The 23,753-nt window shown below is 43.6% G+C and overlaps 1 long non-coding RNA gene across 1 annotated transcript in view; it reads right to left on the reverse strand.

Annotated features, from left to right (window-relative positions):
- Window positions 1-23,753, reverse strand: part of LOC120247850 — a 133,009-nt gene that overhangs the window by 94,852 nt on the left and 14,404 nt on the right. Inside the window, exon 2 of the long non-coding RNA XR_005532425.1 lies at window positions 5,196-5,277. This is a non-coding gene — a long non-coding RNA (uncharacterized LOC120247850). The remainder of the gene's footprint in view (window positions 1-5,195; window positions 5,278-23,753) is intronic.

A 23,753-nucleotide genomic window follows, 5' to 3' on the forward strand; every position in this document is an offset into this window, starting at 1 on the left:
CATCTGACTTCAGCTCAGGTCACTATCTGGCAGTTTGTGAGTTCAAGCCCCACATCGGGCTCTGTGCTGACAGCTCAGAGCCTGGAGCCTGCTTCAGATTCTGTGCCTCCCTCTCTCTCTGCTCCTCCCTCACTCATGCTCTGTTTCTCTTTCTCAAAAATAAATAAACATTAAAAAAATTTTTTTAAATGAAGGCATATAGCCACACAAAAACATGCACATGAACGGCCATAGCAGAATCATTCATAACAGCTAGGACATGGGAATAATCCCAATGTCTATCTGCTGGTAAGCAGACAAACAAATGCAGTATACCGTATAGTAGAATACTATTCAGTATTAAAAGTGAGCAAAAGACTAATACTTGCAGCAACACAGATGCACCTCTGGATAAATAAAAGAAGCCAGATGAAAAGACCACATATTATATGATTCTATTTATATGAAATGTCCAGAAAAAAGTAAATTCACAGAGACGTACTGGAGATTAGCAGGTTGCCTGAAGCTACAGATGGGAATGCAGATTGCATTCAAATAACCACAAAGGGATCTTCTGGGGGGCAAACAGAAATTTCTAAAACTGGATTGTAGTGATGATTGCCCACATTTTTTTTTTCATTTAGCATTTTATTTTTTATTTATTTATTTTTTTACAAATAGTTTATTGTCAAATTAGTTTCCACATAACACCCAGTGCTCATCCCCACAAGTGTCCTCCTCCATGCCCATCTCCCCCCTCCCCCCCACATCCATCAGTCCTCAGTTTTTGTCAGCATTCAAGAGTCTCTCTTGGTTTGCCTCTCTCCATTTCCCCCACCATTTCCCCCCTTCTTCTCCCCCTTGTTCCTCAGTTAAGTTCCTCCTAATCCTCCTATATGTGCAAACATAGATATTTGTCCTTCTCTGCCTGACTTATTTCGCTCAGCATAACACCCTCAAGGTCCATCCATGTTGCTACCCATGGCCAGATTTCATTCTTTCTCATTGCCATGTAGTATTCTATGGTATAGATAAATCACATCTTCTTGGTCCATTCGTCCGTTGATGGACACTTAGGCTCTTCTCATGTTTTAGCTGTTGTTGAGAGTGCTGCTATGAACATTGGGGTACATGTGCTCCTATGCCTCAGCATTTCTGTATCCCTTGGGTAAATTCCTAGCAGGATTGCACACATTTTAAAATTTAGTAAAAATCACTGAACTGTACATTAAAACGGATGAATTTTTTTTTTAAGTTTTTTTTTTATTTATTTCTAGGAGAGAGAGAGAGAGAGAGAGACAGCGGGAGCAGGGGAGAGTCAGAGAGAGAGGGAGTCACAGGCTGAAACAGGCTCCAGGCTCCGAGCTGGCAGTCAGCACAGAGCCCGATGCGGGGCTCGAACACACGAACCGCGAGATCATGACCTAAGCGAAAGTCGGACGCTTAACCGACTAAGCCACCCAGGCGCCCCTAAAACGGATGAATTTTGATATAGTTAAAATAAGACCTGTGTTCAAATGCTGGCCCTGCCACTTACTATCCATGTGACCGAGAGTAAGTGTATAGTCCTATTACCTCTGTGAGTCTCCATTTCTGTAAAATGGGGACTTGACCGAGGATTGTTGGGAGATCAACGAGATAATGCATGATGTACCCTCAACACAGGGCCTGACAGGTGTCTGAGGAGCTGTTACGGATTCTCCAGCACCTTTTGCTTTTAGGGAAATCACTTCCACTCAAGTCCATCCCAAGTCCAAGGTCCAATCTCACTTTCTATTTAAGTTGTTGGTTCTCAGATCCCTCTGGGAATATGTCGATCTCTGCCTTGTCCAAGTCCCTGGTACAAGAATTACTCAGAATATTTCTGGGCCACAAATAAAAGTATGTCAACTTCACTTACTACACAGCTCCATAAATTGAAGCTTTTCCAGAATGTTATACTGACCTGAAAGAACCCCTGACCGAATACAGGCATCTCTTCCTCACCTTTTATTTCACTTTTTTTTAAGTGGAAAAAAAAAAAAGAATCTTGGCTTAGCAAGTCTGGGCCGCCAGGAGCTGACAGATACCCTAAGCAAGTGGCAGGAAACATCCCAGCCTCTGCAATGAACCTTCGGGGAAGGAACAGCCACTGAGAATGTGATTCACTTTGATGACAGCTTCCTGATGAGGGCTCGAACCAGCTAGAGGGTTGGTCAATTTACGACTTCACAGAAGACTCAATAAAAGTCATAAATAAAAGGGCACGTGGGTGTAAGTGTACCGCACAAAGTCAGGAGGTCCCAGACAAGAGAACACAAGGCCAGTAACTCTGATTCGGCTCGAGGTTTATCACCGACGCAGTGAAAGGTACAGACCCCGTATGCCAGCCATGCTTGTCGCCGGATGGAAACAGATTGTGCCCAAGGACTAGCGGAGCCATTTCTCAGATTCCCTGGGCAGGGAGGTGAGGAAAGGCTGCCTTCCCTGATAAATCCTGGTGCTTCCAAGCTTGACCTTGTATAAGGATTCTTCTGGGTCTCGCCTCCCCAGACTGCCTGACTGTCCCCCATTCAACTTGAAACCAAATGCTTTCTGTTCACATACAATACAAAACAGCCTCAGAACAGGCCACCTGTTGTATTTGCATTCATTCATCTAATACTATCATTACTGATGTCAATAAAATTGATTCTGAGCTGACTCCCCCTCCTGAAATAGTATGCATGTCAAGCCACTGCTATGATGGTGAGGGCCACAGGAGATAGAATGAGAAATAAATAAAGAAATAAGCCCCTCAGCACATGCCCAGCACATAGTAATTCTCCAGAAAGTACGGCTGTGGAATTTCTCAGTATCCAAACTCTTTTCCATGAGAAGATTTAAAACTCACACAGTAGTATTATGGAGACTTTCTCTCATGTAGAGGATGTAAGATGTTCTAGATACACACACACACACGTATGCACACACACGCACACACACATTCGACTAGAAAGTATGCACATGATATATACTAGATACTATATATTATGAATATGTACTATAAATACTAAATAATGCACACATTCTACATAATGTGCTATATAATATACAGTAGAGTTGATAGTTTCATATATATATATGCTTTGTAGATGTAGCTGCTATATAGATGTAGATTGTATAGATGTAAATTTTATACAGAGAGTCAGATAGTATACAGGGAGGGGACAGACATGATATGCTATAGGGTGCAGGAAAGTCCTCCCTGTTAAAGTGATATTTGAGTAGGGTCCTGAATGAAATGAGGGAGTAGGCCATGTGGATATCTAGGAGCAGGGCTTTCTAGGTAACAGGTACAGCAAGTACAAAGGCCCTGAGGTGAGATCAATCGCAATATATTTGAGAGTTGAACAGTCATCCATGTGCAGGAGTAGAGTGAGCAAAGTAGGCCAAGGGAGGAACACCAGACAAAGTCAAATGTCAGGAGGTAGGGCCTGGCAAAGAGTTTGGGTTTTATCCTAAATGTGATGGAAAAGCCAATCAAGCATTTTCAACTGAGAGGTAACATGATTAGACTGACTCCCTTAAAGGATCATTGAAGCTAGTGTAGGAAGGGTAGATTATGAGGAGGCAAGGGAGGGAGCAGGGAAGAATGGCTAAGAGCCTACTGTACTTGCCTAGGCTGGGGATGATGCGGCCCTGAACCTGGGCAGTGGTGGGTGGATGTGGGCCCCACTTTGGAGGTAGAGCAGACAGAAGCAGCAGAGGCAGTTGGAGGACTGGGTGGCAGGGCGTGGGAGAGGGAGGAAGGGAGAGAGGAGCCGTGGTGACGGCTGGCTCTTTGGCGAGCACCCTGGGAGGAGGATGGAGCCACTCACCGAACAGTAAAGACACAAGAGAAATATTTGGGGTGGAGGGGGTGGCGGCCAGTAGCAAAATGTAAAATATTCTGAAACTGGGTCACACTTTAAACCATGTCAGTCATTAAAAAAATCATAGATTAAAAAAAAAAGTAAGCCATATCAGTCATTTACACCTCTATGGAACTAATAACATTTCCTATTAATTGTGGCTTTTCAGCTCACAAGGAACTTTTATTTTTACTATATTATAAATGGCATATTATATAGTAAATAGTACATATAGTGAGTATGGTATATTATATAGATAAAAGTTGCTTAAATACAGCATACATTACTGTATTTGTATGTAAGCAATTTAAGGCTGCTTAAATATAGCATACCTTATTATATAAAGTGCATATATTACATAATATATACTATTATAATAGTATAGTATCTATATTATATAAATCTATGTAATATATAGTATATTATATATTATACTAGCAATATATTATGCTCAATATAGCATATAGTATCTCTATTATAGTATGTATTATAACGTGTAATATATAATATATATTATATACCACATTATATATAGTATATATTATAACCTATAATATATAGCATGTATGATATATGTGCTATTCATGTTACATAGTATATATGATAAATAGAGCACATATCATATAAACTAGTGCTTATATGTTATAGTATATATTATATACACTATGTAATATATAATATGCAGTAAGCTATGGTATATTCTATATACATGTTGGATACTATATGTCATGTAATATATATCTAGTAAATAGTATGTATATTCTATATAATATGCTATATAGAATATAGTGTAGTTGAGTTTCTTATATATTTATGTATTAAACAGTGCATATAAAATATATAAAATATATATTACATAGTATTTATACATATAGTACATTATGTATAGGTCATTATTTACTATCTCTTTAGGCCTTTAAAGCCTCCAACCTTCCCCCTAATTTCTCTCCCCCACCAAACAGGGAGAAAACAAAGCATCTCCCTCTCTTAGAGGGAGAAATGACTTTCCTAAAGTCCCAGAGGTGTAGGATGAGAAGCTGGAGCCCATAGAAGTCCACTTTCCCTATACTCCTGTGTGAGCTTCAGACCTTTCCACAAGAAAAGCTTTGACGGTAAGAACTTTTTGCCCCTATTTATTGAAAGTAAATATGCTCCAGATAGTATGCCAGAACTCCTAAATTGTATCTCATTTAACCCTCCCACTGAAACTACCTCCGAGGATATATTCTGTCATGGTTATCTTTGCACAGATGAGAACATTGAGGTTCTGACAGATTGGGGACCTTGCCCGAGGTCACAAGGTTGATGGGGAATCCCCCCCCCCCCCCCGAGCTCTTCACTCACCACAAGGAGGTAACTGGATAGAAAGTCCAAAAGCCAGTTACATTGTTCAGCTGCAGGAATCGGGATGTAGCTTCTGCTAAGCCTGTGGAAAGAAATGTACAATTTTCATGTGACTTTTCTTTTCTGAACTATCTCATCTGTAGTGAGAGAGATCTCCATTTTGGGCTTCAGTGCATTGATTATGCTGCACAGTTAAACCCCCTTCATGGGGGGGGCGGGGATGAAAAGCACTAAAACGGAGTCTGACAAAGAAATGACTAGCACGCAGTCAGCAAAGAGGGAGCTGAAGCCCTCAAAGGTGGAAATTACATAAACAGCAGCCTAGATTCCTCAAATGTGGATTTCTCCTATCCCCGTTCTTCAAAAGCTCCAGATGCTTGAAGGAAAATACCTCTAAGTAGACATTTGTTACTTATTTTTCTCTCGTTGCCTGTGCAAACATCCTCCTAAGCTGCACATTTCTCTTATCTTTTTCCTCTCTTCTCTATCACACCAGTTGCCTGGAGCCCATATTTCTCCATTTTTTCATCTCTCAAAATTGCACAAAGCTTCTCAAAGCATTGGTCTGTCAAAACTCATGTGTAGTCTGAGATTCTAGCTAGAATTAGGAGGAAGATAAGAAGGAGAGGAGGCAGAGGGGAAAAAGAGCCTGAGTCTTGCCCACAAAGCTCAGGAAAATAAGCATTTGCTCAGGTGGGTTAATAAAACATGTGGGTTGCATGAATTTTAAAAACAGGGAAATGTGGCTTTCTAGAAGAACATAGTGAGTCTCTTAGAATTGGTTCCAAAAGTTTTCCCGCACATAGGTGAATAGAAAGCTACCAGCTCTTAGGGGTAAAGGAGGCCAGGAGCCAACATTTATTGAGCATTTACTGTGTACCAGGGCACATTTCCCTAATCTCTATAGCAACCCTGAGTAAAGAATAGTATCATCTCTCTTTAAAGATTGGAAATATAAGGGTTTGTAAGCACTATAATACCAGGGATTTTGTCTGTCTTGTGTACCCACATCAGCAGCAGGATGCCTAGTGCATAGCAGGTGCTCTCAGTAAATATTTGGTGAATGAATGAATGAATGAATGAATGATCCAACACTGATAGAAATGTAGTGTGGAGCAATAATAAAGAACACAACATTGGAGTTGGAGAGTCCTAAGGCAGGATTAGATGCAATAATGCTGATTAGATGGGATTATAAAGTACTTGTAATCAAGCCCTCTATAAATGGTAGCTGTCTTTATTGTGGTATCATGACAATCAAGTCTACACTTGAATTAAATTAATGTTTGATGATGATGATGATGAAAAAGGAGGAGGGGAAAGAAGAGATCAGGATAGTCTCAGGAGTATCCGTGGGAAAAAAGATCCTGTCTTGAAATCTTGGAGAAGATCAGTCTCTGTAAGGGCTGCCACCTGTCTTGAACATTCAAGGGACCCAGAATTCAGGATTCTGATGCCTCCTTTCCCTACTCCAGCCAAGTTGAATTGGATGTGACTTTTATTCCTTCTGCTATCCATGTTGGGAATGACTTTTGAAGGTTTGCGTTTGGTCTCTTTTTTTGGGGGGGGTATTTTATTTTATTTTTTAAATATAATTTATTGTCAAATTGGCTTAAATACAACACCCAGTGCTCATCCCAACAAGTGCCCTCCTCAACGCCCATCATCCATTTTCCCCTCTCCCCCACCCCCTCCATCAACCCTCAGTTTGTTCTCTGTATTTAAGAGTCTCTTATGGTTTGCCTTCCTCCCTCTCTATTTGTAACTATTTTTCCCCTTCCCCTCCCCCATGGTTTTCAGTAAAGTTTCTCAAGATCCACATATGAGTGAAAACATGTATCTGTCTTTCTCTGACTGACTTATTTCGCTTAACATAATACCCTCCAGCTCCATCCATGTTGCTACAAATGGCATGATTTCATTCTTTCCCATTGCCAAGTAATATTTCATTATATATATAAACCACATCTTCTTTATCCATTCATCAGTTGATGGACATTTACGCTCTTTCCATATTTTGGCTATTTTTGAAAATGCTGTTATAAATATTGGGCTACATGTGCCCCTATGCATCAGCACTCCTGTATCCCTTGGGTAAATTCCTAGTAGTGGTATTGCTGGGTTGTAGGGTAGTTCTATTTTTAATTTTTTGAGGAACTTCCACACTGTTTTCCAGAGGGGCTGCACCAGTTTGCATTCCCACCAACAGTGTAAGAGGGTGCTCATTTCTCCACATCCTTGCCAGCATCTATTGTTTCCTGATTTGTTCATTTAAGCCACTCTGACCGGTGTGTGTCTTTAAGGGCATGCCACACAGAACATACCCAAAATGTCTGGATTGGATGTTTCTCCAATATAATGGTTCTTAACATGTGCTTCGCAAACCAACAGCATCAACACCATGTAGAAACTCATTAGAAATGTGAATTCTTAAAGCACTCTGGACCTCCTGAACAGGAAGCTCTGGGGGTGGGACCCAGCCATCCGTATTTCCACAAGTCCTCCAGGTGATCCTGATGCACGTGCATAGGTTTTCAGAAATGCTGCCCAAATGAAAGGCAATTAGGGTAGCCCAAAACTGTCCTCTCCATTTAGTGTGTGAGAGGTCTCTGATCTTCAAGGGAGAGGAGTAGGTGGAAGCAGGTTCACTGGAGGACAGGTGTCTTCTCTAGCAAATGGGAGGAACCAGAAAACTGTTGCTCAGTCAACCCTCAAATCCTGAGCATCTACTATGTTCCAGGAGCTGTTCTAAGTGCCTGGAAAACCATGATGAACAAGACGTATGATTCCAGCTCTCCAGGATTGAACGACGGGTGTGAAGGACCAGCAGTTCACACACATCTCACTGGCAAGGGTAGAAAATCTAACAAAACCAAATGCTGAAGAAACAGGAAGCCTCATGGCCGGCTGGTAAGAGTGTGCATTGGCACAACTACTCTGCAGAGCAGTTTGGTGAAATCTAGTTGAGCTGGAGATGGGTCAACTCTACAGCCTACCAGTTCCATTCTTGGATACATGAAGAAGCTCCACCAGTTTTCACGAGGAGACATGTTCAGGAATGTGCATAGCAGAACGGTTCAAGACAGAAGACATCTGAATGCCCACTTACAGGAGAACAGGTAAATAAATCATGAAACAGCTGTACAGTAGAATGTGATCCTAGCAAATAGTAGGAATAGCAGTAGTGAACTAAGTGAATAAATGGAATAAGTGAAACACACTTTTGATAAATTGAAAAAAATCATAATAGTGGGGAAAAAGCTAAATCATGAAATGATAGGTATGGCAGGATTCTATTTAAAGCTTTAAGATATGGAACACAACACTATATGTTGATAACAGATAATTCATACACAATGAAAAGTATAAAAACGTGCATGCAGGGGCACTTGGCTCGTTCAGTCAGTGGAGCCTGTAACTCTTGATCCCAAGGTCATGAGTTTGAGCCCAAGGTTGGGAGTGGAGATTTCTAAAAATAAGAAAATAAACTTTAAAAAAATATTTTAATGCACATGGAATAAAAAACTCAACCAGAAGATAAAGATCATCAGTGGGAAGGGACAGAGAGAAGAAGAGGCACAAGACTGAGACGGGGTCCAGCGGGCTGAGATTGTGTTTGTTACGCTACATTTCGTAAGCCGAGTGATGTGTAAATGGTTGTTCACTACATCAGCCCATAGGTTTTGTGTGTGTGTACCTGTAATAGTTCATAATGGAATAATTTTACATAAGCCACTGCATGTAGTTAATAAATAAGTATAAACGTGGAAAGCACCACTAAGAGATAACAGGCTGTCATAAGAGGAGACATAACAAATCCCTTTATTTCAACCTTGCCTTTTACTTGCCTTCTTGAAAGCCTTACTGTCAGCAGCAACCAGTCATAAATTATATTTCATTTCTGCTTGTCTATACTCTTCAATTTTCTGACCAAGGAAATAAACCATTTGGATTTTGAGATATGTAATTGATACTCTTGATGGGGGCAGTCAAAATTATTTGCAAAAGTTTCTTGAGCATTCCGAAGTTCTATATGTCTAACACATACTTATAAGTATAGATACATAAGATGGTGAGTAGGGAATTCTGGAAGGATCTACATGGAGAAGTCAGCAGCCCTTATTTCTGGTGGGAGTAATAGAAATTTGAATTTGCATCTTAAAGTGACTCCTCGTATTTTCATCAGCTCATCCCCTTCTTTTCTTTCTTCTGGAACAGAAATCCTCCTTAGGGAAACCTATTCCTTGTATCTCAGGGTAGCCTTGTTTCTACCTTCCCGGCCACTGGCTCACTAACCTGTCCAATCGGAGCACATCATTTGTAACCACAGGAATTGGCTGACTGGCTCAAGGATGCATGTGTGATACACGCCCAACCAATCACATCCCTCCCGGAGACTCTTCCTTCCCAGTAGTGTTGTTCAAATGATCGAAATTAGTCTGGGGTTAATCGTGTTTCCTTTTAGACCTCTCCTGCCTGGAGTAGGTCTACTGCAGAAATGAACAGGGTGAGAAAGATAGCATCCCACCAGTATTGTCTGAGCCCTGGATGTAGCCCTGCCCAGTTCATCCCTGGAACATCCTTGTCATAGACAACATTCTCTTGAATCACCTCCACCAGGTTGGGATTCATTTCTGATTCTTGAGGGTGAACAAGTTCTGACTTTTACCCTATTTGGTTCCCCTCTCTTTTCTACAATTTCCACAATTAGCATGCATCACATGTAGAACATGTTTCAGATTTGGAAAAAAATTAAAAAGGGGCGCCTGGGTGGCTTAGTCGGTTAAGCGTCCGACTTTCGCTTAGGTCATGATCTCGCGGTTCGTGGGTTCGAGCCCCACGTCGGGCTCTGTGCTGACTGCCAGCTCAGAGCCTGGAGCCTATTTCAAAGTCTGTATCTCCCTCTCTCTCTGACCCTCCCCTGCTCACACTGTCTCTCTGTCTCTGTCTCTCTCTCTCCTAGAAATAAATAAAAATATTTAAAAAAAAAAAAAAGGAGGAAGGAAGTAAACGGCATACCAGTGTTTATCTGCAGAGGGCTGCCTCTCAGACTCTTTCCCTCTAAGGGGTAGGTGGAGCCCACCCAATCTGGGGGAGGCCAAGGTTTGCCTCTGGCTGCATGATCCCTACTGGCTCCTCTGAGGTCTCCAGGCCTGATTCACTGCTTCTAAAGACTCCCCCACCACCATCGCCACCCCCCGAAACAAATTACTGACAAATCCACCTTTTCCAGGATCCCCTGATGGTCCCTGATTTACAGTGATAATTAGTATAAAGTTGGGTGTCTCTTTCCCTGTGGGAGAAAAATTCCATCACGGCATGAAGTGGAGCAAAGTGTGGGTGGCTTTTACAGGGAGGTAGGAAAGCTTATGTAAGTGACATTATTGTATGTGATTATATCACCAGGGTAGGAGAAACTCATTCATAGTTGGGTGTTATACCCACCATTAAGTTTTAGGCTTATGTGAAATAAAACAATGAAGAAAAGCTCCGTTCTCTCTCCCTCACCCAACTTCAAAATAACTTCAATACTTACTCAGCCTTACTTGGTCTGGGCACTGTTCTAAGCATCTTCCATATACTAAATTCTCACAGCAACCCCATGAGGGGAGTATCATAATTATCCCCATTTTACAGATAGGCAGACTGAGCTACAGCTTGCGCAACTTGTCCAAGATCCCAAAGCTGGAAAACAGGGGAGCCAAGACACCAGCCCATGCCGTTCACACCCCACATCCACCTTCTAAACACCTCAGATAAGTCAACACTGAAGCTCTGTACAAAACCAAAATCAACCAGTCAGGTCTCTCAGTTTGGTCAAACACACCATAAATTCGTCAGATGGGGCTCCTGGATGGCTCAGTCGGTTAAGCATCTGATTTCAGCTCAGGTCATGATCTCACAGTTTGTAGGTTCGAGCCCCACGTCGGGCTCTGTGCTGACAGCTCAGAGCCTGGAGCTGGTTTCAGATTCTGTGTCTCTCTCTCTCTCTGACCCTCTCCTACTGACGCTGTCTCTCTCTCTCAGAAATAAATAAAAAACATTTTTAAAAAATCTGTCAGCAAGAAGGGGGGAAAAAACCCAACCCAACTATTTTTGTTTTCTTTTAATTAAATTGACTTCTTGGCCTTTGCAAACCCAGAATATCAGTAATTGTTATAGACAACATTGTGCGTATAAAGCAGAGGTTTCAAACTGGAGGGCCGTTGACCAAATTCAGCCCACAGATGTGTTCGCTTTGGCTGAATCCGATTATTTTTCAAAATGCTTTAAATGGGGCATGTACTCTTGAGTTTATCACAGTCCTCACCACTGTATAAGGTAATAGACCGGGCCCACTCCTTTTCAGGGAGGGAATCTGAATTAGCAGCATCTGATCTAGGGAATGCTTGGTAACAAAAAGAAAAGGAAAATCTTTTGTTGACTTCAAAAGAGTATTTGGGTAATAATAATAATAATAGCTAAAACGTGTTGAGTCCTTATTCTATGCCAGATCTCATATGAAGTGCCCTGTCTCATTTGATCGTGGCCAGTCTTGTGAGAGGTTATGGGTATGGTAACCACAAAACAGCACCTGCTGGACCTGAAATCTACCCACATCATCTGTGATAGAGCACAGCAGGGAAACTAAGGCAGGCCCAGTCCTAGAAAACACAGGCCTCCTCTGACCACCAACTTGGGACACCTAGACCTTTTTCAGGCTGGGCCGCTCGGACGCTTCCACCCAACCCTCTCTCCTTCCCTCAGGGTCAGACTTGCATCGCAGTCTGACTTCTTTCACTTAAGTGTCCCACCTGATAAAGTCCTTGCATGTTGCCTCCCAGAGCCTCCTAGAGGATCCATACTGACACAGGGGCTCTCCCAAGATCACACAACTAGCAAGTGACAGAGCCAGGATTTGAACCAGGTCCAGCCGGTGCCACAAGCCAGCGTTCTGAACCATTTTCTCAGACCTACCTTGGCCACAGGCTCTTAACTCCCTGGTTCAAAGCAGCCAGAAATCATCATCTGGACCCCAAAGTGGCCCAAAGGGGCAAGAGGGAGAGTTTCAGACCCCAGGGTTGCCGTTGAGCACTAAGAAAGAGCGTTGGCTACTCAGAGCTCATGGAAGGACACACAGGTGACTAGAAAAGGGACATATGTCTAGGACGCTCTTTCCCCAGAGCCCTGCGGGAAACAAGGCCCTGCAATACAAGAGCAAGCACTGGATTGAGAGTCTGGGAGTGCACCCAGCCTACCCTACAGAGAGGCAGCAGGGGCAGGGGGCAGTTGTGACGCAGGGCTCTATAGCCCATGACGTACTTTCATGTCTACTGTTATCACATTTGATCCTTAGGTATAATCATTATATGTGTAAAATCTTTTAACTTTGTTAAATCATTTGCATGTTTAATTGTACCCTTGCGAACCGAGGTGAAATTCACCTTGTGAATCGTCACTAAATAAACCCCTGCAGCTACGCCATCCCACACAGCTTGATTTTACATCCGTCAGGTGGGAGTGTCCTTACAGCCTTACCTGTGAGGTCAGCTTTAACAGGATGCTTTGACTGCTCTGCCCAGGGTAAATCTTCCCCGGCAATCACACATCCTCGCCTTGTTCCTCCAGATCAGCAGCTTGGGAGAGCGACTGCCTCCAGCCTTGAGTGTCCCCCACAGTCCTCTGCACCTGCCTCAGAGTCTGTGTCCTAGCTCAGACCATTCTCAGACATACACTTCCCATTTGGTGAGAATCCATCCTGCTATATTCCCGTGATTTGGTGTCACTTTATTTAATGAGCTCTTGTATGTTACAAGATAAAACATAATCTACCTTCTTGAACCAAGAGATATTTAGGCCCAAAAAGTTGACATAACTTGCCCAAAAAGATCTCCTCATCTGCCACCCAGAGTCTTCCCTCCATTCCCTCAACTGCCAAAACAAACATTCTAATGCCCAAATCTGAGCTTACAACCTTCTGTTTAAAATCTGATAATGATAGGGTTGCCTGGGTGGCTCAGTCAGTTAAGTGTCCGCCTTCGGCTCAGGTCGTGGTCTCACAATTCGTGGGTTCAAGTCCCGCGTTGGGCTCTGTGCTGACAGCTCTGAGCCTGGAGCCTGCTTCCAATTCTGCGTCTCCCTCTCTCTCTCTGCCCTTCTCCCACTCACGATCTCTCGCTCTCAAAAATAAATAAAACATAAAAAAAAATTTTTTTAATCTGACAATGATGTCCCGTAACCTATGCCTGTTCTAGTCCTTTGTTTTCCCCAGCAGGACACACAGGACAGGTGACATTCACATGAGCAGCACACTCTTGGGGTGTACGACGGAGGAAAGGGGACTGTAATTCCCAGCGCACCTACCAACCCCATCTCTTTGTTTCTCTCCCTTCACAGAAGTACATTCATATGCAAGTACGAGAATCATTATCAGACATATTCACTTTATACATATACATGTACATATTCACTTTATATATCCACTTAGTTAATTGTTGAGAATTTTCTTTCCAGGAACCATTATCACTCGTAAAATGCTTCCCAAGGGGATGCTGCAAACTGACGTTAAGACTTGGACCCAGAAGCTGGTAGGTGCTCAGTAAACGTGGGCTGAATAAATAAAGCATGACAGCAGAAAATGGGAGATAGTGGGGTAGAGTGGGCTACCGGCCTATGGCCTAGAGACAGTGGGGAATTCCTAGGTTTATGAAGAGCCCCATGACATCAAGTGTTGAGCTTGCAGGCCCCAAGTGAACTAAGGCTTAGGGCAGCATTTCCCCAGCAGCGATCACTCAAGTTGTGTCATGTCTGAGTTTTACGTACACTATTATTTACTTCAGAGATTTATAAAAAAGCAACTCTCACTTCTAAAAAACTAAATACATTTATTGAAAAATGGAAGCTTTGTAACACCTTTGTAAAAGGAAAACCAATATCGTTTGTCATAAGTTGTAGACAACCATAAAAAATAAATACAATAACGACCTCCCCCAAAAATCAAATTTTAAGTAGAGTTCTCCGCTGAGAGCTCTGCGAGGCCTGCTCTCTCTTTACTGAAACAAAAGGGAGGGGCAGAAGACGGTGAGAGCCATACTGGTATCCGATGAAGATATTCTCCTTGGTACAATCAGGTTACAAGAGAATCAAAATGGGGCTGATAGTTTCACTTCAAAACCCGCCCCAGACAAGACTTGTGCAAGTCACCATGGCCCCCTGACTCAGAGTGATCCAGGACCAGCACCTCAGCATCTCCTGGGTATTTGTCGGAAATGCAGGCTCCACCCTACGGCCATACCACCCTGACTGCGCTCCATCTCATCTGATCTTGGAAGCTAAGCAGGGTCAGGCCTGGTTAGTACTTGGACAGGAGAAATGCAGGTTCCAGGGTCAGGGCCAGGAGGCCATGTTCAGCAAGCCCTGGAGGTGATTCTGACGCATGCCTGAGTTCAAGACCACTGCCCTAGATTACAACCACCTCCATTGGGTCTACCTGAGTCCTCTTGGTCCCCCACCCCACACCCATCAACACTCCCTTCTCCACACAACCACCAAAGTGATCTTTCTAAAATCATAAATTATATCATTTCATTTTCCTGCTTAAACTCTCCGAAGATTTCCACTGGGCTTAAAATAAAATCCAAAGGTCTTCCTTTTCCTGCAAGGGTCAGAGGCTAACCCCTACTTCCCACTCTGACTCCTGTCTCCTACTACTCTCTTTCTTGGTGCTATGCTTCAGACACCCTGACCTTCTTTAAGTCCTTCAAATGTCCCCAAGAGCATTCCTGGTCCAGGGCCTTTTCACATATTGTTCTCTCTACCTAGAAAGCTACTTTGCTAGCATTCCTATGGTTCACTCCCTTGCTTCATTCAGTCATTAATCAAATGTTACCCCCTCAGAAAGCCCCAGATCAGCCAATCAAAAGGCTGCCTTTCTTAGGATGACCAACTGGGATAACTTATCTGGTGACCAATTTATCCCAATTGGGCCAGGACTGTCCCAGTTTCAAAACTGAAAATCTGGGGCATCTTGGTAGCTCAGTTGGTTAAGCGTCTGAATTCAGCTCAGGTCATGGTCTCATGGTTCATGAGCCCCCCATCAGGCACAGCCCAGTGCCAGGAGCCTGCTTCAGATTCTGTGTTTCCCTCTTTCTCTGCCCCTCCCCTGCATATGCTCTCTGTCTCTCTCTCTCAAAAATAAAATAAACATTAAAAAATATTAAAACTGAAAGTCCTATGTGTTGGGAACCTCCCTCCGTCCCCAGCAAATTGGGATGGGTATTCACCCTACAAATCTCCATCACTCCCTACCACTTAACCACACTTTGTTCTTCTTCATCATATAATATGTTCGTGTCTTTGCTTTTTTATGTCTTTCTCCTCTACTAGACTATAAGACTCACGAGGTCAGGGAGCTGGGGATATTCTGTTCATGGCTGTATTCCTGGCACCTAGAATGCTGCCTGGCACACAACTGGCATTTAATTAATCCTACTTGACAAAAATATCAGAGAAATGACCCTCGTGGCCTATTTAATCTATTGCTTACAGTTCAGTTGTCTCTGCTATTTGGCTGCAATGAACAAGGCTTTCTCCAGGTTTAGAATTATGCCCTTGGGCTAGATAATAGCCATGGTTTTATTGGGCCAACAAGAAACCCTATGTTTAAGGTTTTGAAAGCCAGTGTCAAACTGTTTTCTAAAAGGGTCAGACCCCCTGCATCCAGTTTCTGAGTCTACCTCACTCCACACTGGCCAAAGCCAGTATTCTCATTGTTAAAACCATTATGTGGCAAATGTAGCTGTTTGTGGTTCTAATTTGCATTTCTTTGATTACTAGCTAGGCTGATCATTCCCCCATGTGCTCAGCTAATTGCATTTCATCTTCTTCCAGTGTCTGTCCACACCCCTTTGCTTGTCTTTCTACCCAGTTTCAGGACTTGTCTCACTGACTTGAGTTTCTCTGAAAAATAAAGATATTAGCTTTTCCCTCTCATACATTAAAGGCTTAATTCTTTGCATTTGCTGATCCCCGTGTCCCGTTATATCCCTTCACATTTCTTTATTCTCCTTTTACCTGTTCATACCCCAGTTTACATTTCTCATTTCACTTGGTTTTAGGCTTTTTTCATAGATAGCTATTGAATATATCCTTAGAGGAAACCTCTAAAGTCTTCCCATCTCACTCAGAGCATAAGATACATTTCTTAAAATCATCTACAAGGCCCTTCATGATCTGCCTCTCCTTTTCCCTTGCCCTCTCCCTGCTATTACTTCTCTGCCCCCAGATCCGCCTGCTCCAGACATCTTCAAACATGCCAGACATACTACCAGCTCAGAACCTTTGTACATGCTTTCTCTTCTGCCGAAAAGATTCTCACCAGGTATGTGTATACCCCCTAACTCCCTCAGGACTTTACTTCAATGTCATCTCAATTAGTCCTTTCTCAATCACCTTATCTCAAATTGCAGTCCCTGTAGTAGAAAGAATAATATAATGCCTTCCTTCGAAGATGTCCACATCCTGTTCCCGAGAACCTGTGAAAATGTTACCTTCCACAGTAAAAGGGGAGATTGCAAATGTTACAGATGTGATTAAATAAGGATTTTCAGATAAGGAGATAGACTGGGTGAGCCAAATAGAATCACAAGAGTACTTTTAAGAGGGAGACAGGAGAGCCAATGTCAGAGAAGGAGATATGACAAGAAAACAGGGTTGAAGTGACGCATGATCAAGAACCAAGGCATGAGAGTATCCTTTAGAAGCTGCCTAAGGAAGGAAACTTTCCCCTGGAGCCTCCAGAAGGAACTCAGTCCCACTGTAGACTTGAGACCTCCAAACTGTGAGATAATAAATATGGGTTGTTGGGCGCCTGCACAGTTCAGTCAGTTAAGCCTTTGACTCTTGGTTTTTGGCTCATGATTTCAAGGGTTTGTAGTTATCTAGCCCCATGTGGGACTCCATGCTGACAGCTTGGAGCCTGCTTGGGCTTCTCTCCCTCTCTCTCTCAAAATAAATAAGCCTTAAAATAATAATAAGTAAATAAGCAAAATATAAGGGTTCTTTTAAGCTCTTACATTTGTAGTAATTTATCACAGCAGCCATAAGCAACTAATACAGTCCCCATTAACTCCCATCCACCTCCTGCTTTCCTTGTTTCTTCTTGGCATTCGTCACTAAGCTCCTACAATTTTACATATTTCTCTTTTTTATTTTTGCCTTCCCCACCAGAATATATATCCCATGAGGACAAGGGGTGCTGTCTGTTTTGTCCCCAATGTCTGGCACACATCAGAAGTTCAAGAGGAGAAATGAGGATGGAGAAAGCCTCTGCCCCTTGTCTAATAGAAACTCCGGGTTAACTGAGGTTGCTGGAAAGTCATTACAGTCAAAAGGCCACCCTGGGAAGAACTAGGTCTTGAAGGAGATAGCAGGCACTGGAGGAAGATGAAGCTGATATTCTAGAGAACTCCATCCTTCACCCTCTAGGCACGCAAGCCGCATGACGCAGACAAAGCCCAAATTCCAGACAAGGAGTTCCTAGGTTCATATTCCAGCTCAGTGCTGTCCAACGAGTTACATTGTTTTAAATGTTCCAGTAGCTACATTTTAAAAGTTTGTTAGAAGGTGAAATTAATTTTTAATAATATGTTTTCTTTGGCTTCACAGATCCAACGGATTATAATTTCAATATGTTACTGAGGAGCCTAAATAACATCATTTTGAGATTAAGGCCTCCATTAAGAGCAACCTCGGGCTGCACGTAGCCCCAGTTCCAGGAAAAGCCTCAGATTGTTCAAGGCTGAAGCCACCCTCGGACCACCCTCAGGTCAGCCAATCAAAAGAAGTTAAAAACATTCCTGTGGTCTGAGTCAGGGACTAAGGATTATAGATAGTTACTTTGTACAAACTAGCTAATCACTCACAGCTCGCCTAAAACCCCACGTGGGCCCTCTGAACTCACCTCATAATTGGTCATTTTCAAAGTATTCTCAAAGGTCATGATTGGATCCCGCCGAAAGTAACGAACACCTCACAGATACTGAATGGTCAAAACTGTTACCATGGATGCTGTACAATTATGATTGGTGCTTATGTGATGACGCTATACGTACAACGTGTGCACTGTAACACCCCCGCCCCTTACCCCATAAAAACCCTGCTCGCTATTGTTCGGGGCTTCACCTTGCTGCTGCTGCACTGGTTGACGGGTGAGCCCCTGCTTGAGCTTGTGATAAAGACCCTTATGTACTTGCATCAGTGTCGGCTCCTTGGAAGTCTCAGGGGACTCGTGATTCAGGCACAACATTATCAATATTAAAAAAAAATTATTAATCAGGGGCACCTGGCTGAGTCAGTCAGAAGAGGATAGGTCTCCTGATCACAGGGTCGTGAGTTCGAGCCCCACGTTGGGTGTAGCGATTATTACAAAAATAAATAAACTTTAAAAAATTATGAGATATTTTACATTCTTTTTTTATATGCTAAGTCTTCTAATGCCCATGTGTATTTAACAACAGTTTTAATTTGGACATTAAGTTTTCAAAAATTGAAGTGACATGGAATCCCACTAAAGCAGTCAAGTCGTTTTCACAGAAAAACACACTGCTTCAGTTTTTTAATTAAATTAGTTACGTTAGTTAAGGTTAAATAAAATTTTAAATTCCCTCCCTTCTTCACAGCAGACACATTTGCCATGCTCAAGGGTCACAAGTGGCCAGTGGCTACCATCTTGGACAGCACTGGCCCCGCAGGACAAACACATGTAGGTGATGTGGCCTCGTACGTGTTATTTAGATGCTCTCATAAGCTCCTTCCATCACCCATAGAACAGGTGACGAATACAGTAGCTGTTTTTAAGGGTTAAATGAAATTATGGGTGGAAAGTACCTGGCACATGGTAAATACTTTATAAATTGTAGCTATTGTGACTCTGGGGCAATTTCCTATCTTTCCAAGAGAGGAGCCCCTGGTCAGAAAGAAGCTGGCCTACTGTGTGCCTGTCCTGAACTTTGGCCATTCGTCTCAAACTTCACAAGTCTTTGAGGTGGGAGCCTTCACCTCCACCAGGACCACGCCCCTCTCCCACGCCAATCGAAAAGCAGGCTCCCTCTAGGGGGAGGGAAAACGTCTGCCTAACAGAAACCCTTTAGGGAAATGCAGCTCTGCATTTCAATTACCTTCAAAGCCCTCTGCCTGGAAGGCTGTCTGCTGGCCTTCCTGCTCCTTTGCCCTCTCTCTGCCCCTCGTGTTTCTCTTTATCCAACTCTCTGTCTCCCTCCCTCCCTCTCCCCCTTTGCCATAAGGCTCCAGAGCTGCTTCTCCAGTCCCTTTGACCCCATGCTGAGATTTTTCAGGCAGTGTTCTTCTCCCTGCGGGGGATGGGTGGAGGGCAGGTGGCTGCTCAAACCCACTCTTCAAGGGGGAGGCCCCTCCCACAGCCTTGCCTCATCTAGACTCCTGAGAAATGATTAGAGAAACTCAGCAATGGGATTCCCAGAAAAATCCAACTAATTTCTTCAGCATCCAAGATGTTCTTGCAGAAGGTGACAACAAAGCTCTTGCCTCACTCAAAGATTGGGCAAAAAGAGCTTGGATGTTGAAGTCTGCAAGACTTAACTTTGTGGCCATGGACAAGTTCTTTCACTGCTTTGAGTCCCATTCCTTCATCTGCAAAATGAATACAGCAATCCCTTCCTGAGAGGTCACCGTGAAGATTAATGAAAACATCTCTAGCACCAGGCCTGGCATACAGTAAGGGCTCAATTAGTGGTGATTATCATCAGTCAGCGGTCAATCCCTTGAGGGCAAGAACCATAACTGTGAATATCTATTCACAGCTCCGTCCCCAATACCAGAACACCATAGTAGATACTGCACGTGTAGTGTATACATATACATTTAAAAAGATTTTTTTAATGTCTTATTTAATTTTGAGAGAGTGCAAGTGGGGGAGGGGCAGAGAGAGACACACACACAGAATCCAAAGCAGGCTCCAGGCTCTGAGCTGTCAGCACAGAGCCCAATGCGGGGCTCGAACTCATGGACTGTGAGGTCATGACCTGAGCCAAAGTTGGACACTTAACCAGCTAAGCCACCCAGGCGCCCCTGTATATACATTTTTTTAAACGTAATGACACTGAGCCACATTCAGACCAATGAAACCTGGCATGTTGCTTCCTAAGGGTCAGGGCCAGGATGAGAGTGAGGCAAATGAGGCCCTCTCCTATGTGCAAATTTTAAGAGGACTCCAAAAAACCCAGTCATCAAGATAAAGAACATTTTGGTGCAATAGTCCAAAAAAGAAAAAAATATCAAAAGGAATGCAAAAATATCCCCAGTGAACAATAAAATCAAAGCTTTCAATAAGGGCAGGGCCACTATTACCAAGTTTTCCTTTTGCCCCCAGCTCCACATTGGCACCGGCAGGCATGGTCTACACCCTTCCAAACACTAACCCATTCTGCCCTTATGTTAACCCTGAGACACGATTACTGCCATTACCCTCCATCTTCAGAGGACGAAAAGGAGAGTCAGACAAGTTAACTAACCTGCCCCAGGTCATTCAGCTTCGAAGTGGCAGAGCCGGGACTTGAACCCAGGCAGTCTGAAGTGAGAGGCCCCCCCCCAGGTGGTAAGCGCTATCCTGTCTGTGGCTGTCTGATGCAGTTCTGCCCACTGGGTATTATATTAGATCATTCGCTTCGGCCAAAGCTCTGCTGGTTGAGCAGACTGTCATTCCAGTCCCGGACAGGCAGTGCCCCTGGGCTGGGCTCTGCAGACAGTGAAGTAACTACAGAACAGGGTTCTCAGGGCCCTGCACAGGCACTCCCTGAGGCTGGAGCAGGGCGTGACTCATTAGGTTGCAGCCAGGAAGTCACTTGAAATGCAGAGGCATTTCCCGTCTCCTGTCCTGCTGCAGTTGACGCACTTTTGACAGATGAGTAAGAGGTTGTCAGCTGGAGAACACAGAGCAGCAATGTCCCCGTTTGACATACAGAGAAGCTCAGCTCAAAGTGATTTTTACCGAAGGCACATAAGTAGGAAAGGCCACACCACGTATAGCGTCAGTTCTTTGTGGGTTATCAAATGGTCCTAAACTCTTCCCTCAAGATCCATCATGAGCAGCATGATGTGAGGGTGAAGAGCAGTGAGTCAGACGCTCTGCACTTTCCAAACTGGGTGACCTTGGGCAGGCCACACGGTCTCCCTAAGTCTCGGTTTTTTCATCAACAAAATGGGGATAGTGATGCCGACCCCACAGTTGTGGGGACTAAAAGTAATCAATACATATATACAAAGTACCTAGCGCAGTGTCAGCCATGTAGAAAGTGCTTAGCAAGCGGTAACTACTGTCATGATTTTCAAAAATTGGGTGCACTGTCCACTGCCAAATGCAAACTATGTTTCCAAAACTCTCCGGAACCTCAGTTCTCCATGAGAGACAATCTGTAAAATGGCCTGTTTGGCACAACAGAGATGTAAGCTCATTGAAAACCTCAAGCACAAAGACATCATGATTTTTACATGAAAAGTGAGAAAAACTCATTCATTCTCGACTGGGATGCATCTTAGAATCACCTGTGCTCCACCACACAAGGATTTGGTTTTCACTGGTCTGGAGGATCTCAGCTTTGTTATGTTTTCCAAAGTCTTCCCAGGTGATTCCAATGGCGGGGAGGGATGACACCCACCAAGAGAGTGGAAGGGAAGGGGTTACTGTGGGGAAGGAGTTCTTGTTGGAGGGGGGTGCAGCTGAAAATGACCTGGTAGCAGGTGCATGGATGTTTGTTTGAATAATTAATTATTCGTTCACAACACATTCATGTTTTGTGCGCTTTTGACAAGAATGTTATATTTCATCATCTTAACTTTTTCTTATGGAGACTTTTGAATATATAGTAAGTAAACACACCGGTATAATGCATCTTTCATATATCACACTCAAGGCTCTGAACCACCAACCCATGGCCAGTCCTACCCCATCTACACCCCAGACTCCACCTCCACCAGCATTCTGAAACAAATGCCAGATCAAAAAAAAAAAAAAAAAAAAAAAAAAATCACCTTAAAGTATTTCTAAGCATAACTCAGAAAGGTAAGAGCTGTTTTTTAATACAACCACACTCCATTATCACAGCTGCCAAATTAATCATTCCTTATTGTCCTCAAATACCCAGTAAGCGTTCAAACTGTCTCATGAATGTCATATTTTTTAACTTTCTTTTCAAGATTTAAATAAGGTCTGCACCTTGGTGAGGAGCTGACTTGCCTTCAGTTCTCATACCTCAGTGTTTCTCACACATTTACTGTGCCCTTGAATTTCCTAAGGATCTTGCTAAAATGCAGATTCTGACAGTGGGTTTGTGGGCAAGGTCTGAGATTCTCCATTTTTGACACGGTCTCAGCAGCTGATGCTGATGCTGCTGGCCCATGGACCACAGATTAGGTAGCAAGGCTCTATTTCATAATAAAAGGAAATATTTTTTCAATGTGTATTTATTTTCAAAGGGGGGGCCATGGAGAGAGGGAAACCTATATAGAATCCAAAGTAAGATCCAGGCTCTGAGCTGACAGCACAGAGTCTCATGTGGGGCTCAACTTACGAACTGGGACATCATGACCTGAGGTAAAGTCGGATGGACGCTCAACTGACTGAGCCACCCAGGGGCCCGGGAAAAAAAAATTTTTTAAATAACATTGACATCTTTGGACAGACCCAGTGACTCAGGAGATAAAGCACTGCTGGCTGGGAAGGGCCATCACGTTAGCAGAAAGTGCAACTGATTAATCACAGCTGCTGTGGGTGTCTAAACGGCAAAGACAACACCTATGCCTGCAGAATGGGCATCTGTCACCCTGGACGTCCAGATGTTCATCCTCGGCAGGGTCTGGGCCCTCCCCGAACCGGAGGCCACCTCGTCCAGATCCTCGGAGCCTCTGAAAGTGCACTGACTTGTTCAGTGTCTGACAGGCAGACAGAAACACAAGCTGCAGAAATAAGGCAGTTACCTTTTCTCACAGTTATGGCTTTAATTAAAAAGCCCCGTGCTGCCAGACTCTGAGCACCCTCCACTGATCTGTGAGACCTATTGATTGCTGAGCTCTCCCCGCAAGACACAGCAGAGAGAAGACTTTATCTTCCTTTAATCAGACCTGCTTCCCTCAGATCCCGTTCTGACAGCGATGCTGCCTTCTCCCCACCCACGTCACCCAGCACTCCGCCAGCCCCAAGTATCGCAGGAGGCTGGTGCCCCCAGGGAACCTCGGGAAGGGGAGAGGGTGGCAGCAGCAGCCTCAGCATGGCCAGCATGCATCGAGCATACACTGTCTGCCAGGCACTGTGCCAAGCGCTTCAAATGCAGTCTCTCCCCTGATGCATGAATATCATTAATTTCTCTGTGTGTTATGATCCCCTGATTACGTGATTTAATGTTGCCTGCACTGGGCATTCGTTCTCTGTCATATCACCTATTTTCTCTTTTCTCCCCAGCCCTCATTACTATCTGAAACCATACACAGCTGCCTGCCCGTGCGTGCACTGTCCCTGCCCCTATGCCCCTATAACGTGAATCCCAGGAG

The sequence above is a fragment of the Hyaena hyaena genome, unplaced genomic scaffold (assembly GCF_003009895.1).
Source record: "Hyaena hyaena isolate Hyena2069 unplaced genomic scaffold, ASM300989v1 scaffold_550, whole genome shotgun sequence".
Classification (NCBI taxonomy): domain Eukaryota; kingdom Metazoa; phylum Chordata; class Mammalia; order Carnivora; family Hyaenidae; genus Hyaena; species Hyaena hyaena.